This window comes from Schistocerca cancellata, chromosome 2 (assembly GCF_023864275.1).
Source record: "Schistocerca cancellata isolate TAMUIC-IGC-003103 chromosome 2, iqSchCanc2.1, whole genome shotgun sequence".
Taxonomy (NCBI): Eukaryota; Metazoa; Arthropoda; class Insecta; order Orthoptera; family Acrididae; genus Schistocerca; species Schistocerca cancellata.
In genome coordinates this window covers 692957599-692971485 of record NC_064627.1, presented here as the reverse complement: position 1 = coordinate 692971485, position 13887 = coordinate 692957599, and positions in this window count along the sequence as shown.

Here is a 13887-nt window from a genome sequence, read left to right as displayed (position 1 = left end):
TCTAGTCAGTTGCTGTGCTTCATTTCTGACTGTATCACTATTAGGCATAAGAATAATATGAATATAAACATGGCACGATACATATATTCTTCCGCGTTTGCTGTTGTCTCACTCTAGTTTCGTATTTATTAGGCAGACAGGATTTACACGAGATAGCAGCAAACATGAAAAATACGTGGCAAAATGTTTATATTCGTATTATTCTTATGGTGAAGAGAATACTGCATGTGATTTACATTTCATCAGGTTCCTATTAGGAACCATCTCTTCTCACAGGTAGGAAAAAATTGAGAACGCAGAGTTGGCCATATTGACAAACATCCCAAAGTCTTGCCAGTCGGATTTTCGTAGTACACTGAAATTCTGCTACATTCGAAGATGAACAATACGGAATTTGTATTTACTTCGTTGGATAATGTATGAAAATGCAGTGGTCGAAACTCGGGGCGGAGAAAAAAAGCTCGTCTTGCACCCTCCTTTTTTTTTTTTTTTTTTACTGGCGGAGAGGTTTTGGCGCCAGTATTTATCTTTGTGCCTACAAAGCTTGCCTGTGTAGCGCTACATATATTCGACGGCAGAAGTTAGTTGTGGCGGCACCTACCAACATTTTTCAGAACCTCCGCTTGCTTTGCACTCGATTCTAAGCCGCAGCCGGTTTTTAGGATTACAAAAAGCGAAAAAAAAAGTGCGGCTTAGATTCGAGTAAATACGGTATGTGGTTGGGCCTTATATACAGGTATGCGTTCACAACTTGGGTGAGAATACACAGTAAATGAATCATAAATGATTCGTACATCATGACAAAACATGGTTAGGTATTATACATTGGTAAGTGTTCACCACTTAGGTGTGAATACACAATAAATGAATCATAAATAATTGGTACATCATGACAATTATACTGTTGAACATTATACATTGTACTCTGATGAGAAGTAAGAAATGAAATAGGAAATTCAGAGTGTTGGAGTTGAAAAAGAAAAGATAATACACCCCACAGATTGATTATGTGACAGAAAATAGTATAAGCAAGTCATTCCTCATGACAATATCATGACAAAGCATACTTGCATATAAGTGAGTGTTCACAATTTTGAGTGCTGGTACATAGCAAAAGAAAAAAAAAATTACATACAACAACCTTAGACATTGATAAATATAGAGAGTAGTGTAAGTGAGCTATACCTCATGATAATTACAAATATTAATAAGTGAGCCATTCCTCATGATAATTACAAATATTAACATGTGAGCCATTCCTCACAATAATTACAAATATTAATAAGTGAGCCATTCCTCACAATAATTACAAATATTAGTAAGTTAGCCATTCCTCACGATACAAATAATATAGTATGACTGAGAATAGTTATATCTAATAATGCAGAAATGCTAGCTTGTTCCCCGGATCCTCCTATAGAATAGGTTTTAGTCGCTTAATAAAGCTGACAGTAAATTAGAAGGGTCTCAGCAATAGAGATATGCATGTGGACAGAGGGAAGGATAGCTTGGTACTCTAATGAGAAGTAAGAAATGAAATAGAAGGTTTGGAGTGTTGGAGCTGAAGAAGAAAAGATGACAGACCCCAAAGACAGGAAATCCCCCTACCCAGGACCCCCACTGTTCCAGTACTTCACTGTGGCACCAGAGGGAGAAGAGTATTCGGCATTCCATACAGAACGGACTTGCCACAGCTTCACCTTCCCAGTCTCTGGAAACGTTAAAGTTAAAGTAACACATTTGGCCATGTTTTGACAATACATTCAAGTGTGTTTGTAACATTGACACTGGTAGCAGTGCATTGGTTTTGTAATATACAGTCAGACAATGATGACTTTATAGCCTGCTTTAATCTTTGTTGGAAGCACTTCTCTATCAAACGTAAGAAAAAGAGTGTGTGTAGGCACTAAGGTTGCATCAACCTTTTTCATTACCTGTCTGACTGCTGTGATGCACTATTCAGAGGTAAGTTTGGATTTCACCCTCAGTCAGACAATAGAGCAGCCTAGTGTAAATAAAACCATGTGAAGAATTCAGTGTTCGACTGGCTTCAACACAAAGAGGATAGTCATGGAGGAACAAAGTTGTAAGCAGTTGTTGGTCTTGAGAATCAAAATTGGTCTCCACAAGCAAAGTGCCATTATGTAAATGGGAGCAGGATTTCACAGGGCCAGCAACTGCATCAACATCTTTCTGAATAATAAGTGGATTAAGAGTAGCAACGGACTGACCTTTTTCAGTCTGTGATATCATGAGAAACTGAGGTGCAGCTGGGAGAGTCTTGGAATCTTTAGCCTCATTCCATTTACATTTAGTAGACATAGACTGATATCCCCCATGATTTCCAACATCTCCGACAGCACGCTCCTTCCAACTGGAGGCCACCCCTTAGACGGGGGTCTCACCGGTGATTGTTCACACCTCAGGTCACACCTCCCACACTCATGACAAAGGGACCAATTGGCAGTTTGGGGAGATAATAGCTCCCCTCCCTGGTCCTGGCCTGTACAAGGAGGTACATGCAAACCCTACCTGTCAACCCATGGCTGAGAATTATGCATTATCCAGTCAACTATCGTGCGTCAGATGAAAGGCCGGGCCTTCAGGAGAACAAAGGGAGGAAGAAGAAACAAAGACAGGACAAAGATGCTCAAGTGGAGGAAGGATAGGAGATGGAGAACGAAGAAAGAAAGAAAAAAACAGTTGAGGGACTGTTCTGATGTCAAGCTATTAAAACTTCAGAACACATTTCTAAAAGTATCCCAGACATGTTCCCAAAGGGAGGGGAAAAAGAATAGCAGGAGGATAGACATGCAGCACAGGAAAGGAAAAGGTGCTGCAAAGGCATGGGCCCCATGGCGGCCAACCACGAACTCACCAAAGAGTGGTGAGCCCTCTGGGGGGACCATTGTGTTTGTGCTCAGCCATTACAGACTCCATAACATTAATTGTGCTTTTAACTTATAAGGATGTGGGATGTCTTTTCTTCATTTAAACAGAAATACATTGTTAGGTAACAGCAGTGGTTGAATATCAGTATACTTAATCTTATTCTTAACCATCCAAATCTCAGATTTGAAAAAAAACCAACATACAACCACACATTGGTTCCAGGGTGTATTTGTTTTCTCCTAAATAGTTTGGATACCCCTTCAACAAAGTGACCAATTTTCACTCAACATGTCTTCTCAAAACTCAGTTATTGACTTCAGTCCTTTCTATGGGGAGATACCATACAACCATTTTTCTTTTCAGATGAAAGTGTGCCCTATTCATTCCCTACCAAAAGAGTTTAGGTTATCTATCTGTGGACTCACTTAACCAAAAGACTAGGCTCCTCTGTTTGCTATCTATCCCCAGGCACCTCTATGCAAAATACTTTCTTGAATGCACCCAACTTCAGGTGTAGGATAGCCTCTCTATAGGTCTGCCTGCCTATTTCAACTCCCTCAACTCACCTACAGCAGGGTACACTTTAGTGTATAAAATCTGTCTGCACAGTACCTCGATTTCATGTCTCACATCCTGACAGGAAGGGGTTCCTTCACTTCTGGTGTGTCTTTGCTCCAGTTTTAAAGCATACCACACCATACTGCCTATACACAATTGCTTTTACCTACATGTTTGTTGTTGTATGAGAGCACACCTGCATTAGTGTATAATTTTGTGTAACAATATTTCCAATTTCATTTTCTTTTCTCGGGGTCATTTGGATCTGCTTATATGTTTGTATTTAAAATTATCTGTGCCAACACACACAACTCAATTTATCATTAAAAATTCCACAAGACATAACAAAACAAGGACTGAAATTGCCATTTTCACCCTTTGAAGAAAGTTGTGTATATAGACTACCATCATCAGCTGTACATGCATGCATATCCAAAGGAACACAGCATTGTAATTCAGAAATAACACAGCCACAGCAATACCTTAAAATATACTAGGGTGAAAACAATTCAAATTATCAAACAGACGCTAACAAACAGTAAGGCCAAAGTTAAATTTATGGGTGAAATTTCAAGGAAGTTCGAAATTAAAACAGGTGTTAGACAAGGTGATGGTTTATCCCCAATCCTCTTCAACTGCGTACTGGAAAAGATATTGAGAATATGGAAAGAAGAACTCAAAGGCACCAAGAATGACATCAGAATTGGAACAAAAAAAGAAAAAATAGAAGTTGACTGTTTAGCTTTTGCAGACGATCTGGCAATAATTACAGAAAACGAAGAAATAGCTCAGAACTACTTGGAGAAACTACAAGAAGTTTCGGCCAGAGCTGGACTGCAGATTTCATTTGAAAAAACCATGTATATGTCTAATCATAGAAATAACAAGAAAAATCTTATTACTAAATACGGCAATATTAAGAGAGTAGAAAAATTTAAGTATTTAGGTGAAATAATTCAAGTGAATGGTTTAGACAAGAGTGCAAACCAGGCGAGAGCAAGGAAAATGGAATTTGCTTTTCAAAAAACCAAAGACATATATAACAAAAAAAACATTTCGATTCAAGCTAAATTAAGACATTATAAAACTGTCATTAGACCAGAATGCCTGTATGCATCGGAGTGCCTAACTCTTAACAAAAAGGGGGAAATAGAAAACATGGAAAAGAAAGAAAGGAAAATTTTGAGAAAAATATTAGGACCGAGAAAGATTGGAGAAGAGTACAAGCTAAAGAGTAATAAGGAAATATACAAAACTATTGAGAAAGTGAGTGAGGCAATGCGTAAACGCAGACTAACGTTTTATGGTCACCTGTCGAGGATGGATGGAAACAGACTAACAAGAAAAGTGTTTGAACATAGTAACAGGAACGAAAAAACCAACAATAAATGGATACAGATGGTGAAAAAGGATTTGGCCTATTTTAATGTCACCCGTAAGTCAATCAGGGACAGGGAAAAGTTTAGACAAATAGTGAACGAAATTAAGTGTTTTCCAGAAGAAACGAAACTAAAGAATAATAACAGGAAATGGTCGGAAGAGCGGAGGAGGAACCACTCGAAAATGATGAGGAAATATTGGGAAGAGAGAAAAAAAGATCAAAAAGCCGGGCAAGTGAATTGTTGAACGTGGTCCAAAGATGGCCGAAATCGAAAGAAGAAGAAGATACTAGGGTGGACTTTTCTCCATTGTCACTTATTTTATAAAACACTTATGTTGTAATTCATAGCCAGGTGATCATTTATGTCTCCTCACACTGATAGAACATTATTTTACTTAAATATAGGCTAATTTTAGTGTCCACTATTCCTGTTCCTTGTTTAGCACCTTCTCTCATTTAAAGTTGATAAAATGATCTTGTTTTATTGACTGTGCATCTGTGTTATCAATTAACTGATTTCTCTAGATGGCACTGCTATCTTTTGCTATTACACTATTGTTAGTAAGTCATATTTCAGACTGTTACACTACATGCATGAGCTTCACCCCATTATCTTCTCTCCCCAACATGTGATGTGTCATAACATGCAGATACTGATGTCATATACAATATGTGTATGGCATGAAAATTACGTCCATTTTTCCAAATCATATCATCATGTGTGTGTTGCCTCAGTGATCCTGTGACAGCAGGTTGTGATAAAAACTTGCAAAAAAGATAAGGATTTCACTGAGAGAAACTTATAAATATGGATAGACGGAAAGGCAGAACTGGTGCTGTTGCTAGAGAAGGAAGAAAGGAAATTGATAAATTTATCTGTTAAGGTCATAGAAAGAAAGAAGGTAGTGTCAAAAGACAGGATCACTTACTACCCCCTACCTTGAGGAATTCTCACTTCTGCTAAAGTTGTTCGTTCAGACACTTGAGAGAGAAGGTATTCAGCATTCACTACAGAACAGAGTTGTCCAACTTCAGTGTCACAGATCCTGAAAGCTGATCTTAGCAAATCTCTACTGTAAGCACTAAGAGAAAGGCCAACAACATGTGGAGGAAAAAAAAAAAAATCAGTAAATTGTCGATTGTCATCTCTATCAACTACCCATAAAGAACCTCCTATATAAAATGAAAAGAAACCCTACTGTTTTCTCTTGTTCCTTTTAAAAAATACAATGTGTCTGAAAAAGAACTCCCTAGTTTTAATGTGTCCTAGAATCTGTACAAAGTGACATACACTATTCTAGCTTGTGGTGTTTGATTCATCAACTCTCCAAGTTTGGCTCCCCTGCAGTTGGCAGGTCTGCTTGACCTTGAGTTGGCACCAGTGCTATTTTTTCCTCTGTTCCCTCAGTTCAGTCCAGGCATGCATGCAGTGCAATGCAGAGCAGCTCAGCAACAATGTGTACTCTGCAATGGAATGTGCAGAGTGTTATTTGGCTTGTGAAAACTTAGTTATAACAGTGTAATGTAATTTTAGATGTCGGTATGGTGGTGAACCACCTACAGCAAAAACTATTTGTCATTGTCTAAAGTCTTTCAAGGAAACCAGAAGCGTTTTAAAAGTAAAATCACCACATAGACCAAGAACTTCTGAAGATGTTGAACAGATCTGTATTTCGTGTGTTCGGAGCCCGAAGAAGTCATTGGCCAGACGTGGTCTACAATTAGGAGCGCCTAAAGGTACTGTGTATGATGTGCGTAAAAGACTTAAGTTGCCTGCCTACAAATTGCAACTGTTACATGAAACAAAACCTACTGATAAAATTGAAAGATATTAGTTTGCTGTTGACTTTATACACAGAATTGATAATAATGTCAATTTTTTTAAAAAAAGATTCTCTTTTCTGGTGACGCTACATTTCATGTTGGTTGGAACAGTTAATTGTCTAAAATGCAGAATTTGGGGGGGGGGGGGGGCAGAGCATCCACATGATGCTCTCCCAAAGTTAATGCCTGGTGCGCTTTGATGGAAGATCGTGTGATTGGTCCTTTCATTTTTGTAGAAAAAACAAACGGGGATGTTGTGGCATGTTGACGGAATATGTCTTTCTCCAGATGGATGATATTGAGGCGGAAAAGGGGCTTGTGTTTTTCCAACAAGATGGTGCCCCCCGCCCCCCCCCCCCCCCCCCCCCCCCCCCCCCCTCATTACAGTAAACATGTGCGTGCGGCTCTTGACACTCACTTTCCAGGAAGGTGAACAGGCAGGACTGGCCCAATACCTTGACCACCACGAAGCCCAGACTTAACCCCACTGGACTTTTTCTTTCGGAGCCACATAAAAAATGTTGTGTACAGTGAAAAGATCAGAGACATCAATCATTTATGGAATTGTCGTGGTGGTTGGGAATGTTACACCTGAAATGTTGGTGAATACATGGCGAGAAGTGGAATATTGTCTCGATGTGTGCAGGGCAACAAATGGATCCCACATTGAACTCTACTAATATTAAACAAAATTCAAGGAATTATCTTTCATGATACGTACTCATTGATGTAATTTTTCATTAATTTCTGCATTTAATTTATACTTAAAACTAGGGAGGTATTTTTCAAACACCCTGTATAATATCTCGAATATACATAACACTATACATATGTATATATCTTTATTCTGTAAGAAACATATATAAAAAAGATAATTCCTGTTATCTTCTCAGCCACTTTTAGTGCTACACTCTTGCTTTCTCAAGCAAAGATACAATGTAGTTATTAAATAAGCTAGAATAGTAAGGGAAAGTAATGTCTTTAAAGAAATAACACAGCCATTAACTCAGATTTCCAAGGGACATTATTCCGCCAAATTTCCAAACTGCAAATTCTTCTGGGGGTATATATTTCTTAACTGTTTCAACATTGTACAGTCCCTTTTCCTGGCCTCTATCTGGGTCAACTAAGAAGAGTGTCTTAGGATGTGGCATTCCTGCCACCTTAAAAGATGCACAGTACCATGGAAAGAGCTTACTCACTCTTTTTTATGTTAGAATGTGATGGATGTTGCTTACAAAAACTAAGTCACCTACGCTATGTTTATGTGCTTGGGCCGTATTGTTAAATTTACATAGTCTGCACTGTGCTGACTCGTGTAACTTGTTTATTATGGTATTGTCTACTACTGCCTCTTCTTCCTTTGAAGGGGGCCATTTAAAGAATTTTAATAATGGCTCTCCTATAAATTCCTTATGCATTATCTCTTCTGGTGATAACCCAGAGGACATGTGAGGTAACTTGTTCAATATGACTTGGAATCCTGCTATCATTTGTGCCCATGTGGTATGTTTGTGGGAGCAATGTGTTCTACATAATCAGCCAATCTCTTTCATTACTCTCTCACATGGATTGGATTGCAAAAATTGTGGTTGGTGGTCCACTGACAGCTAAGAGTTTCTTAGTTTTTCCTATATCTTTAAAATAATTATTTAAACGGTTGAAGAAAAGTGTCTGCCATAAGGTCGTGTAACCCTTTGGGTGCTATGGGATGCTACTTGTAGTTTATACCACTATAGTCTTCTTTGTCCTTTTGACATACGTTACAACTTCATAACAGTTTAATTACTTTTCAACAAGGTTCTTAAAATAATAAAATTTATTCATATGTTATGTACATTTATGTGTTCTAAAATGTCCGTGATTTTTGTGTAAGAACCATATTAATTCATATTCAGCACACCAAGGTGCACATAGTTTCTAACATGTAGTTTGTAAATATGCTTTCCACAATAAAATAACATTTATTATTGTCTATGAAAGTTGTTCTGATAGGATCAATGAACCCTGTTTACACTGTCAATATTTCTCACTGAAATAGTCATCATATTCCTTGTTTGATCTTTAAGAGCTGAACTGCAGTATACTTCATTTTTGGTACAATTAATACCTAAGAAATTAATTGTGAATATCACTCCAGAGCCCTTTGTACATTTCATATCATTCATACTTAACAATATTCTAGATAACACACCAGGAACATGGCTCTCTGATACTTTTATATAGTTAATCTCATGTGTAAACTTCTGTAAAAAGAGAACCCACTTCATCAAGTGATCATGTATTAGTCTGTTCTCCATAAGAAAGACTAATGCTTAGTGGTCAGTAGATATAACTATCTTCAAACCCCAAATCAAAGTCTGAAATTTCTTTATGCTCCAGATAACGGTGAGCAGTTGCTTTTCTGTGGCTGTATAATTCATCTCATGTATACTTAGACTATGACTTGCGAACACCAGTTTTCTATATTTTCCTGGTGCGATTTTCCTTGGAATAATTCCATGAGTAGTTTATAGAGACTCTTGTCCCAGACTGAACTGACACCTTTTCATCTGGTTGTACATACAAAATACATTACAGTACCTGGTAATATAAGAACTAATTGTTTCTGTTTTGTAGTTTGTAATAATTCTTCCAATATCATGATACTTCCTTACCTGAATTGATGTATATTACTTTATGGCTATATACTTCTCCTAACATACAGGTTTTGGTGGTGTACCATCAGTTTCACCTCCCTCCTCCTCTAGTAACCATTCTTTAGTTGGAATTGTATGGTTATAGGCTACTAATTTTTGTATATATGGGCCAACTATGGATCAGTCACACCCTGAATTCTGGTCCTCATCCCAGGATGTTCTGTGTTTCTGTTTTTGTTACATCTTTAGTTGGTTGGTTGATTTGGGGGAGGGTACCAAACAATGAGGTCATTGGTCCCATTGGAGTAGGGAAGGATGGGGAAGGAAGTTGGCCATGCCGTTCCAAAGGAACCATCCCAGCATTTGCCAGAAGCAATTTAGGGAAACCATGGAAAAACTAAATCGGGATGGCCAGAGGTTGGTATGAACTGTTAGCCTCCCAGACGTGAGTCCAGTGTGTTATTACATCTTCACTTAACTCTGGAGTAATACCTGCATTATTATTCATGTTATTATTGGTGGTAGGTACTAATACTGGCAACTGTGTATTATTATTGCTAGCTGTGCTCTGCTTATTACATTTACTGTTGAGATAACAGAAATTCACCTCTCTTTTGCCTGCAAATGAATTCGGATATTGTCTACTGTCTTTATCCTCCATGTTTTGATTAGTATCATTAACATTTGATTTACATTCCTTGTTGACAGTATGTAATCACTCTACAAGAGTGAGTAAATCATTCACAGATGTCTGTCCAGCCTCTATAACAAATTTCTTTATGCAAATGATGTGGCAATCAATGAATGAATGTCGTGTGGCTAGGGCCTCCCGTTGGGTAGACCGTTCGCCTGGTGCAGGTCTTTCGATTTGACACCACTTAGGCGACATGTGCGTCGATGGGGATGAAATGATGATGATTAGGACAACACAACACCCAGTCCCTGAGTGGAGAAAATCTCCGACCCAGCCGGGAATCGAACCTGGGCCCTTAGGATTGACAGTCTGTCACGCTGACCACTCAGCTACCGGGCTGGACTGGCAATCAATGTATTACACTTTTACTGAGTGTGATACCTCTAATAGATGCCACTCCAAGTACTTCTTATAACTACCCCAAGAACTATTGTAATGCTTTGGTTCAAATAATTTGAGCATTAATTTTCCTTGTGTGCTGGTACACCAATATTTCCCTTTCAAACCTTCTTGAAAATCCTCCCAGGACTTGAAATCTTTAGAATGGTCACTTGCCAATTCTGTTGCATCACTGACTAAATAACTATGCATAAAATCTGTCTTTCTGGAGTCCTCTCATCTTCCTAGAGTGTACTCGTAAAAAACATACTGGATGCAGCTCCCCATCCAATTTGAACCTTGGAAACTGTTTAGAAAAATCCATCCTGTTTTCCATTTGTATATTCTCAAAAAACTTATGTGCTACACTAACATTATTATTATTAGTCTCATTAGTGCTAAATCCTATTTTTGCATTTTCTAGGGCCTTCCAGCAATTCCTGTATTTCCTTTCTGTGGTGTACAATACCTCCTAAACAATTGGTTTCAGAACTAGTAGATTCAACCATATCCTGTACTTTTTATTGTGCGAACTATTGTACTCCCTCTCCCGAACTAGTCAAGGTTGCATGGGAACTCAAAATTTCATTTACTGATTTTCCTTTCTCTAGCATTTTGACCTGCTCCTGTGTACCTGAGATGTGTTGTGTAAGGTTCGTACTTTATTATGAACTTCTTTCGGATGATTGTGTACTTCATTCCTCACTAAATCATGCTGCACATTAATGTCAAATTGTACTTAGCTAGGCAAATCATTTAATTTTTTCTCCATAGCTGTAATTTTATTTCCCTGTAACATTAACTATCAACATTAACTCCTGTTCGGATGCTTCTGTCTGTGATTTAATTGCCACCAACTTGGTAGTGGTAGCTTCTAACTTCTGAAGAGTAGCATCCCCTTGAGCCTTAATGGTAGCTTCCAATTTGGCTTTCATATCATCCCAAAGTACTTTAAAGGCTTCCTGTGCATTTCTGAATGTTTCTTCCAATTTCTTGTTAAATGCTTTATTGTTTTCCACAATAGCTTCACAAATAACCTAAACAATTCTGGTGCTTCCACTGCCATTTTTCTAGTCTACATTGGCATACTTTACTAATTAAATATCCAACTAATTAGTTAAATTAGATGTTTACCAAGTTTCTTCGCCCACAGACTTCAGTAATTGATCCCGTAAGTTCCTGTACACACAACAATAAAATGAAAAAATCCTAAACTGATAAAATTACAGCTCACCCGACATGTAGAACAGTGAACTGGGGATGCTGCACAGGCGAAGCTGGTGCATCAGGTTGAGAAGCTGTAGCATGCGGCTGCTACTCTGGTGATGAGGTGCTATATGAAGTGCCATGAAGACTCACGCCATTGTAGTTGGTACACTGACTCGAACTGCTGTCCTCTGGTTCATCTGCTGCTATCCTGTCATTACTCTTCCTTGTCAAACCATAGCAAACTCTTGTGCGTCATAATTGATACATATGTGCATGTCGTTTGTAAACACACACAATGGTTGTCTCAATTAGTGTAAACAACTGCAATTATTTATCTTCTGGTTATGAAATTCTGATGTTGATTTTTGAGTTGTCACTGACAACCAAGTGTTTCTTTCAAATAATTACAAAAAGTTTTAATAAACTCTCCTTTCCAGCACCACAGTGTTCTCATCCTTACTAAATGCTGTGTTTCCTCCAGTGTGCGCTTGGTAACTTGGCTGTAACACCGCGAGTGGATCTGTTATTGTGATATGGTCTATGTTACCTTTGCTATATGGTCACATTATAGTTTTTCTTCTTGTGGTCCAGCTACTTTGTATCCATGCAAGGTGAAGCTGGAAGAGTGTGTCTCACCACTTCCAGCTTCTGAATGACAAACATGTCTTCAGTGATAATCTTCTGTATTGTTTCAACTATTTACATCAATTAAAAAGAAAGATCCAAATATCAGTAACTCATAAACTCACACACATTGATCAATATGTCCAATCACTCGTACTCATTGTAAGATCTAAGATTTACGGTCTTCATTGGTCTTGAGCATTTTCACTGCAGTAGGTCCATCTGTTCATGACAACTTCAAGGGACATCACCAAGGATAAATATCCACGTCCATTAAGTGCTACTGCACTCAATATGTGGTGCTTTGCCCTTGCCGTATGTCACTGTGTACGCACCATCACCACAGATCACAAATTGGGGTGCACACAGTGGATTTTTTTCCACTATGTAAAATATTTATAAAAGACACAGTCATCTTTCACCAGTGTGAGCATCCTCTGTGGAATATTGGTCATTCTCATGAGTAAGCTATGTTACACTACAGCCATAAAGAAGAAATTCTCATTCAGTGTTGGACACACTAATTTAGGTCCTAGGGCAGAACACTGTCGGTGGGAGGAATGGGTGTCGAGATGCTTGGTGCATATGGTCAGTGGAGTGGCTGATCAGAGGGAGAGGAGAAGGAGATAACAGTGCAACACTGGCCCCCCAGTCAGTCAGTCCATCAGAGCATCCAATGATGGTAATGTGGTTGTTTACTGAAAAACTGTGCCTGTTGGACACTGACATCTGGCAGTTCATCTGTGAAATATTTTGACAAGACTTACTGAGTTCTACAATAAATTTTTGCAAGTAATAGTGAAGATTCTGTTTAAGAATGACAAGAAGGAGGAGACATACTTGGAAAAGACCTTAAGTCAAGGAAGAGTCCAACTAGATACATCATGGTCAGACAGATATTACAAAATCAGACACAGGATTGGAAGGTGTACCAAAGTAATGATGTAGAGTAGACTACAATTTAAGAAAATCATCCAGAATAATCAGTGTTAAAGGAAGTGGGATGTGTGAAGGAATGATGACTCATGTTTGAAGTTCATTAAAAATATGGATACTGTGATAAAGAATATCACAGTTCAGTTGAAGGGAGAGAACATCTCTACAGTTGGGTAACAGACGGAATACTTCATGTAATTGACAGAAGAAGAAAGTACAAAAATATCCAGGAACAGACAGGAATACAATATAAATCACTTAGGAATGAAATAAATAGGAAGTGCTGGGATGCCAAGACAAGATGGCTACAGGAAAAGTGTGAAGAAATCGAAAACTAAGAAAATGATTGTTGGAAAGACTGACTCAGCATACAGAAAAGTAAAAGCAAACTTCAATGAAATTAAAAGCAAAGGCAGCAACATTACAAGTGTAAAGGGATGGGAATTCCACTGTTAAATACATAAGATAGTGGATGGGTGGAAAGAGTACATTAAAGGTCTCTACGCAGGGCAGGAATTGTCTGATAATGTGAGACAATATGAAATTAGGATCAGTATGAAAGAGAGAGGCGAATGAGTACTGGAATCAGAATTTAGAAGAGCTTAGAAAGAGTTGAGGTCAAATAAGGCAGAAGGAATAGATAACATTTCACTCAAACATCTGTTCAAGATGGTATGTAGAATTATGATACTGGAGATATACACTCAGATCTTTGAAAAAATATCATCCACACATTTCCAAAGATAGCAAGA